Source organism: Nannospalax galili, unplaced genomic scaffold (genome assembly GCF_000622305.1).
Source record: "Nannospalax galili isolate Female #2095 unplaced genomic scaffold, S.galili_v1.0 scaffold3109, whole genome shotgun sequence".
NCBI classification, from domain to species: domain Eukaryota; kingdom Metazoa; phylum Chordata; class Mammalia; order Rodentia; family Spalacidae; genus Nannospalax; species Nannospalax galili.
In genome coordinates, this window is record NW_008358944.1 from 281,567 (window position 1) to 291,151 (window position 9,585).

The 9,585-nt window shown below is 43.2% G+C and overlaps 1 protein-coding gene and 1 pseudogene across 1 annotated transcript in view; both read left to right on the plus strand.

Annotated features, from left to right (window-relative positions):
- The window catches only part of LOC103725294 (dedicator of cytokinesis protein 8-like), a gene marked incomplete at its 3' end in the record, with an annotated part of 139,995 nt that overhangs the window by 122,839 nt on the left and 7,571 nt on the right, over window positions 1-9,585 (plus strand). The gene's annotated exons all lie outside the window — the stretch shown is intronic.
- On the plus strand, window positions 7,476-8,483 carry LOC103725291 (annotated as a pseudogene).

Genomic DNA, 9,585 nt, shown 5'->3' on the forward strand with positions numbered 1-9,585 from the left:
TTTCAAAGGATGATTAAGATTCGTGCAACTAGTTGAGGAAATATGAATTGTATGGTTTAATAAGGACCAAATATGGGCCGGAGAGATGGCTCAGCGGTTAAGAACACTGGTTGTTCTTGCAGAAAACCCGGGTTTGAATCCCAGCACCCACATGGCAGCTAACAACTGTCCGTAAAACTCCAGTTCCAGGGGATCAGACAGCCTCTTCTGTCTTCTGTGGGGAATTGCACAACATGGGTGCACTTACCTGCATGCAGGCAACACACGCATACACATAAAATAAAAATAATAAATAAAATATATATAAAAAATCAGGACCAAATCAGAGAACCTCAACTTAATGACGCATTGATTTCTAAGGAATTTCCATACTGAGGTTAATAATTATATATTTAACAATGAGAAAGTCCCAAGGCCTATTTCTCATCTTTTCCTCTACTTTAAAACTAAGCCAGGCTTTGGGGGACTGGAGAGATGGCTCAGTAGAAAGAGCACCTGCTGTGCAAGCATGAGGACCTAAATTCAGATCCCAATACCCACATAAAGCCAGGCATGGTTGTGCATACACCTGTAACCCCTGTGCTGTGGAGGGGGTGGGGAGCAGGGACAGGAGATCCTATCTCAGAGAAACAAGATGGAGAGTGATAGAGCAGGAGAGCAGGACACCTGGCATCCTTCTCTGGCCTCCATGCATGTCCATACATCACATACATGTGCACACACACACACACACACACACACACACACACCCCACAGAGAAGGAAGACAATTCCTTTTGTATCACTCCCCTTACTTGATAGGGGTGATGTAGGTTCTCTATCAATTTATCAGAGTTCTAAACTGGCTCCCCGCTTTTCTGAAGTTCCTTCAGTTCACAGTTGGGAGACAGGCCAGCTGCAGCTGCCCACCTCCTCTTCTTCCTCCCCTTATTCTTCCTCCTCCTTTTCCTCCTCCTCCTCTTTCCTTCCTTTCTTCCTCTATTAGTATACATTTGTGTACACTAGTGATGCATTTCATAATGACATTTTTCTTCAACTCTATCATGTAGTTTGACTGTGTTCACTCCCCACTACCTTCTTCTGCTCCTCCCCTTCTTCTTCTTAAATAGTTTTCCTTCTATTTTCATGTCAAATACATGTATGTATGTTCCACAAGAGAAAAACATGCAATATTTATGTTTCTAGATTTGGCTTGCTTCACTTAATAGGATGATCTTCAATTCCATCTGTCTTCCTGCAAATGAAAAAAAAATTTCATTCTTCTTTATAGCTGAATAAAACTCTATTGTGTATATAGACCACATTTCCTTTGTCCATTCATCTGCTGGTGGACACATGACTGATTCTATGCCTTGGCTGTTGTGCATAGTGCCACAATAAACAATGGATAGGCAGGTGTCTTTGTAGTACTGACTTACATTCCTTTTTGTATTTTTCTAGAAGTGATGTAGGTGGAACATATAGTAGTTTTATAGGTAGTTTTTAGTGTTTTGAGGAGCTTTCATACTGATTTCCATAGCAGTTGCACTAATTTACATCCCTACCAGCAGTGTGGAAGAGTTCCTTTCCCTGTATCTTTGCCATCATTTGTTGTTGTTTACTTTTTTAATGATAGTCAGTTTAGCAAAGGCAAGATGGAATCTCAGTGTACTTCTGGTTTGCATTTCCCTGATAGCTAAGAATGCTGGGTGTATTTTCCATGTATCTACTGCCTCTCTGTACTTCATTTTTTTTTCTTTGATTGATTTTTATTTTATGTGTATCAGTGTTTTGCCTGCATGTATGCAAGTGCAACCATGTTGTACAATGCCCGTGGAGGCCAGAAGCAGGTGTTGAATCCCCTGGAACTGGAGTTACTGTGAAAAACCTCATTGGAATTTTGATGGGAACTGTATTGAATCTATAGTAGCATCCACTTTCACTCTCATGATAGTAATTGTGCCAGTCCATGAGCATGGCAAGTCACTCCATCTTTTCTTTTCTTTCCTTTTTTGTCTTTTTGAGACAGGATGTCCCTGTAGCTCCAGCTGACCTGGCCTTGGTCTCACAGAGATGCACCTGCCTCTGCTTCCCATGCTGGGATTAAAGGCATGCACCACCATACCCATCTTGGATAAGTTATATTTTTATGTCGATGAAGCAGACTCTGCTTTCATAGGATCTATTCAGTGAGTAAGGAAACACACACAGAATGAGCGTGATCAAGTGAAATGGGAGGGGAACTCACAGTGGCCAGGGAGTTTACCTCTATAGAGCCAGGGTCTGCTTCCTGTTCCTTGTCAATGATTCCATACACATGTCAGTACTTCCAAGTGGTTCACGCTCATTTGATGGATGTCAGGCGAGTGACAGTTTGGAAAAAGAAGTAGAGGAAAACAGAAACAGGAACAACATTCCATGCTGCTAAATATCAATTCCTGGAGCTGTCTACTGCTTAGGGAACTGAGGCACTTAGCTCTGAAGATGGCTGCCTGAAAAGTCAGGTGGTACCCTGGGCAACAAGCCTGAGGGCCTGCATGCTCCTTTGAAGTAACAGCTTTTTACAGGAAGTATAGTACCCACCAAGGCCACAAAAGAAACTCTACTGTTGAGCCTCTCCTTACCATGACATTCACTTCCTTAAAACTTAGACCTGTTTTTCCCAGTGCCGGTAGTTTCCTCCCCAACCCAAACCAAAGCATCTGGCAATGCTAAACACATTGGAAAAGATAAAACTAAGATCTTGATGAATACTATTGCATTTTTTTTTTTTATTGTCTGCTTCATTGAATGAGGGAGACTTAGACCTGTTTTTCCCAGTGCCGGTAGTTTCCTCCCCGACCCAAACCAAAGCATCTGGCAATGCTAAACACATTGGAAAAGATAAAACTAAGATCTTGATGAATATTATTGCATTTTTTTTATTGTCTGCTTCATTGAATGAGGGAGGGACAAGTAAACAGTCTTGCCCCACACTAAAGAAAAAAAAAGTCTGCTTTAGCAAAGGTGAAAATTAGAGATTTCCTGGCATATGTATGTGGTTTTTGTCAGCAAGCAGATTTATTTTAGGAAACTATTTGCAAAGCCTGGAAAAAATGCTTTCCTTCTGTCTGTTAAAGCAACAAGCAGGTCAGCTCTTACTAGTTCTGCATGGCCTTAAGAAATGCAGCACAGTCTAGATTTGGCATCTAAGCAATGTCTTTAAACTTGAATTTTAGGTCTTGAACAAAACCAAGTATTATTACGAGGTTAGCTTTGTGTTCTTTTGCAGGAGGTTTTCGTTAAAATGCTGTTTTAGGGGAGTTGGAGGGATGTTGGTAGACACTTTTTAGCATTCTTGTCTCTTATGTGACCTGTCACTGTCTGTTAGGGGCATTAATTCATTAGTTAATAGAATCAAATGATTGAACCAAAGGAAAAATATATACTTTTAGAAATGCCAAGTTTTTATAGTTATTTAGATATTGGATTGACTCCATAGGGGGCTATTTTGAGATTAAGAATCTTTTTTTGCATTGTAGTTGTTACATTGTGTTCCTTAGACCATGAGGGTGATCCTGAGAGCCAATTAAAAGGCAGAAGTTTTACCAAGTAAGGCCATCTTAAAAATATTTTATTTATTATTTTTATTTTATGTGTATAAATGTATTACCTGCATGTATGTAAGTGCACCTGTGTCACATAGTGCCCAAAGAGGTCAGAAGAGGGAACTGGAGTTATTGGACAGGTGTTAGCCACCATGTAGGAACTGAACCTGGGTCCTCTCTAAGAGCAGTCAGTGCTCTTAATCACTAAGCCATCTCTTTAGCCCCAAAGCCATTTTTTAAAGGAAATATACAGCTTAAAATATTTGATATATGCTTTAAAAAATTCTTTTTTATTTTATATGTGTGTTTTGCTTCCACGTATGTAAGTGCACCTGTGTTGCACAGTACCAGAGGAGGCCAGAAGGTGGCACTGGATCTCCTGGAACTAGAGTTACAGACTATTGTTAGCAGTGATGTGAGTTCTGGGAACTGAACCTGGATCCTTTGAAAAAGCAGCCAGTGCTCTTAACCACTGAGCCATCTCTCCAGCCCCTGTTATAGGCTTTTTAAAATTTATGTACTTGTATGGTTTATATATGTGAGCTATTCAGGTTCACTTCAGTTGGATGCTCTACCCAAGACCCTCACAAAGCCACAGTTAAGATGGCAGCCAAGATCATAGTCACCTCAAGTCCCACTGGGCAGGAATCTGCTTCAAGTTCTCTCACATGGATGTGGCCAGGATTGTCCTCAGATCTCCAATAGTTATTGGATAAAGACTGTTCTGAAACTCTTGGTATCTTCATAGGACAGTTGGCTTCATGGGAAGCAAGCAAGAGAGTGAGGTAGATGCCAGCATGATTTTGCAGCCTAATCTCAAAATGCTTACCCTATCACTTGTGTTTTCATTTCGTTTGAATCCAGTCAGTATGTCGAGCTGGTATTTGAGGTAGCATGCTTAAACAGGGCAAGGCAACTAAGCCCCAAGGATCACTGGCAATCATAGAAGCTGCTAGCACAGATTAACGAAACTGCTAAACACAGAGAGCTCTGGTTTTATGTGTGGATTGGAAGGTGAAGGAAGCAAGGGAAGGTAAAGCATATCTTCAAAAGCCAAGGGAAGGTGTCTGAATTCCAAAGATGGGCCGTTCTTTTCACCTTACACTCAAGGATTTCTTCCATTCTTGTTTTTCACTAAGTCCTTAATGAGTTTGCACTTGACCTAACCCAAAACATTGGGAACAAAAATAAGTACAAATAATGACCTGAGTCCAAGCTCGCAGAATGACAAGGTAGGAAACAGCAAGTGTTTATCTGTGAACCTTCTCATTGTTAAAAAGTGACTGAGGCAACTTATAGAGATGTGTAAGGAAAATAAGAGAAATCAAATCTAAGCCTGGGGGAAGTTGATATACAAAATAGATCTTAAGGTCTTTGGCATTTCCTCCAAAAGTAATCTACAAATTTGACTTTGAGATTCCAAGTAGTAAAGCCTGAGCAAGGCATGAGGAAGAGGAGGCTGAGGAGTCTTGCCCTCTGGTTTCTGAAGAGGTGGAAAGCTACGCCCTCTTTTCTTTCCAGCAGAGCCTCTTGGTTCCTGCATTTCAGCACATAGCTCCTTGTGCCTTTGACTTTGCCTCTACAGATATGGTGAGAGAGAGAGAAATTTGAAACACAAGTAAAGGGGCTACCGAGATGGCTCAACAGTTAAGAGCACTGGCTGCTCTTGCAGAGAACCTGGGTTTGATTCCCAGTGCCCACATGGTGGTTAACAACCATCCGTAACTCCAATTCCAGAGGATCCAACACCCTCTTCTAACCTCCATGGGCACTGCACAACACGGTTGCACTTACATACATGCAGGCTGTTACTACATTCATACACATAAAATAAAAATAAATATTTTTTAAAAACGCAAGTAAGGAAAAAGAAATTACTTTGAAATGTCCACAGTGTTGGCTTGAGAGAGACAGAGCTTTGCAGAGTGAGGCTGTTTCAGTTGTGTCGTATCAGGAGAGCCCCGTGCTAGCTTAGTAACCCTCTGCTTTAATCCAAGGTGTATCGTCAGTTTGATATTAAGCAAACCACATATTTCAAGGCAAAAATAAAAACAGAAAAAAACTAATTTCTTTTTTAGCATAAGAAAATAAATTTATTTACTCTCCCTAGACAGAAAAGTCAAGAGGCTAAGGAAAGTGTAGACACCTCTTGCTAGGGGCTAGGGTTTATTTGGGGTGGACACACCAGTTGCTGGTTCTTAACCTTTTTATTTGTCTTAACTTTTTTATTATTTTGTTTGCTTGTTTGCTTCTTAGCTTACAAATTGCAAGTTTCCTCGTGACGTGTTTATGCATTCCTAACTTCGGCTGATCCTCTCTACCCCATCTCCCTGCTCTCCTCCCCGTGATACCCTTCCACCTCTAGCTTCCCCCTTCTAATTCAAATCACATTGTTCCAATCCCCACCCTTCTCCCTCCCTTTCTAGTTTCCTGGCTTCTGGGTACACTCACTCTCACATAAATACAAAAAAAAATAATAATAAAAAATAGACGCTAGGATCCACAAGAGAGAGGAAACACAGTGTTTGTCCTTCTGAGCCTAAGCTGCCTCAATATATTTTCCAATTCCATCCATTTTCCTGATGATTTCTTAATTTCGTTGTGTTAAGGCTGAATAAAATTCCATTGTGTGTATGAACATTTCCATTTTCTAGTCATCTGTTGATGGGTATCTAGACTGATTCAGTTTTCTTGCTGTTGTGAATAGAGTAGCAGTGAACATGGATGAACAAGATTTCTGTAGCAGGATGTAGAAGTCTTTGGGTATATGCTCAGGAATGGTATAGCTGGGTCATATGGCCATTCTATTTTTAGTTTAGGAAAACCAATTTCCCTGGTATATTATTGTTTCAAGCTTCCAATATCCATATCCAGGGCATACAACCTCCCGAGGCTGGAAGGCTGACCATATATTATTTAATACTCATTAAAATGTACCCACTTCCTCAATTATTAAATGTACTTTATATGTAATCTTATAATAGCATATAAGAATTTTTTTTTGTCTTGCCTACAGGCTAAACTCAGGAGTGTTGCCATTAACTGAGAAAATTTTGAATTTTGCGTGAAATGAACATTTACTTAAAATTTACCAGTTTTGGTTCCATATATTTAGAGATACTGACTTCGGGCATCTCAGATGTTTTTGTGGAGTCCTATATGTGTTTGTCATCTTGAGAGTTAAAATGGCCCTACCCACACCCAGGTGCCAGCTCAGAGTGGGAAACAGGTGAACACCGGCCAATTGGGAAGAAGTAGATTTCAATGACAGTTGGATCTGGTGACTGGAGGCTGCCTCAAAAAGAGGTTTATACCATTGTTGTAAAGGCAATGAGATAGTGATGGGTGGTGATCAGAAGCATAAAGAAGGGGGACTGGAAGAGAAGCAGAGAGTAAAGACAGACACAGAAGCTAGAGAAACTGAGAGGGGAGAGAGGAGTCCAGAGGGTTTGATCAGGTCTCCAAGTGATGTATGTTAATATCGCCCGGCTCTGCAGTGTTTAAAGCTGCGTTTTAATATCTGCTCAACTGTTTTCCCATAATCCTACTAAGATCATCTGGATTTGAATATTTTGCATTTACACAGTAGTTCTGAGGTCTCCTTGCACTTGCTAATTGACCTCAGCCTTGTAATTGCTGCTCAAGAAATTGACACATTCTGCCTGCATCGTGAGCATCTTAAGTACCCCCCCTCTGAGACACACACACACACACACACACACACACACACACCCTCTGCCTTGGGATCTTACTTGGTAAGGGCCACTAATCATGTGTCTCCTTAAAACCCTTTTGCTCTGGTACAAAAGCAACTTAATGGGGAATTCCCAACGCGAGGCCGGAGCCCTGTGAGTGAGATGTAGAGAGACCCTCCCAAGGTCTGAGAGTCACTGGAACTACCACAACCACCATGGGGCCCAGGGGGGCACCAGAGCTCCTGGTGTGGCACCCAGAGGCAGTAGCTTCAGAGGCTCAGTGCCAGTGGGACTGGAGGTGAAGCTGGGGGCCTTGGTGCTGCTCCCGGTGCTCACCCTCCTCTGCAGCCTGGTGCCTGTCTGTGTGCTGTGCTGGCCAGGCACTAACCATGAAGCCTCAGCTTCCAGCCAGAAAGTCCTAAGCCTCATAAGCTGCTTCGCAGGAGGAGGCTTTTTGGCTACTTGTCTTCTGGACCTGTTACCTGACTACCCGGCTGCCATGGATGAGGCCTTGGCAGCCCTGCATGTGACACTCCACTTTCCCCTGCAAGAGTTCATTCTGGCCTTGGGTTTCTTCCCGGTCTTGGTGATGGAGCAGATCACACTGGCTTACAAGGAGCAGTCAGGGCCACCGTATCGGGAAGAGAAGAGGGCTCTGCCGGGAACTGTGAATGGTGGGCCTCAGCATTGGCATGGTGGACCAGGGGCCCCCCAGGCAAGCGGAGCTCCAGCAGCTCCCTCAGCCCTGCATGCCTGTGTACCAGTCTTCTCCCTAGCCCTGCACTCGGGGTTTGAGGGCCTGGCTGTGGGATTGCAGCGGGGACCAGGTTTGGGCAATGGAGCTCTGCCTAGACTTGCTGCTCCGCAGGGGTATCCTGGCAGTTAGCCTCTCCCTGTGGTTGCTCCAGAGCCACCTACGGTACAGATGGTAGCTGGTTGTGGGATCCTCTTCTCATGTATGACACCTCTGGGTATTAGACTGGGTGCAGCTCTGGCAGAGTCAGCTGGACCTCTGCACCAGCTGGCCTAGTCTGTGCTGGAGGGCATGGTGGCTGGTACCTTCCTGTATATCACCTTCCTGGAAATCCTACTCCAGGAGCTGGCCACTTCTGAGCACAGGATCCTCAAGATCATTCTGCTACTAGCAGGCTTTGCCCTGCTCACTGGCCTGCTCTTTGTCCAAATCTAAGGTGCTTCAAGAGAAGGGCAGGGGAGGTTGACTATTAGGTGGCTCTGTCCTCCCTGCCCTCCTCCAGTTTGTGGGAAGTAGGAAGGAATAGGGAACGGAGATAGTGAAGACTAAAGAGTTCTCTGAGAGGTAGAAATGGAACATTTGGGACTATAATTAATGAGGGGGAAGTGGGCAGGGAAGAGGCTAGCCTCAGGCCCAAAGAGTAAGAGACGGTCAAGTTACTAGAGACATAATCAGGGCACATGAAGAGTGAGGCAGACTGTTAGAATCAGAGGTCAGATACTACACCTAAGAGATAAGCTGACAGAGGAAGCTGGAGATGCTGTGGGATAAAGTTATAGGGAAGACATAGACCAAAGACAGCATCATGTTGGTTCTAGCCCATTTCAGCACACTGCCAATTGAAGTGGATCCTCCTATTTTCTTGCTTCCTGCTGTTATCTCTTTTTTTCTTCTTTTCTATGAAGAAACTAGTGCCAAATGGTCTCTCTCTGTGCCAGCTTTCATAACTTCTCTGGCCTCTCCTATCCTGCTCACTCATATTTTTAAGGTACCAAACACCCACCTGCCCCTTTTCTAAAAGCACAGTGATGTGGCACTGGGCCCTACCCAGCATCTCAGTGTTGGAGACCTACTTGTTCTGTATTTTGATTCCACTATCTGAGGTGGGGCAGAAATGTTTGCTGAACTAGTCTGGAGCGAGGGAAAAGTGGGTACTGCTTTGACACCCGAGGACTACGGAAGGTGGACATAATGCCCTATGCCTAGATAATAAGCATTGAGCTGCCAAAACTTTTTATACCTGGAGTCCAGTGAGGAAGGAAACACCAACCCCCAGGATTATTTTTGGGGAGGGAGGACTGTGTATAGGGCCATATTCTTTAGAATCTGTTTTACTAATTGATCTGTTTTGGGATGTGTTACCCAAATAAAAGATGTTTCTACACACACACACACACACACACACGCACACACGCACAAAAGCAGCTTAACTTACCATCCTTACTGATATTCAGGACACAGTCCACAAAGTGAAAGTCAGCTCTTTTTTTTTCTTTTCTTCCCTCTATTTTTTAAAAAATGGTGCCAACAACACAGCAGACAGTAGCAGGGATAACAGAGTATAAGGGCTC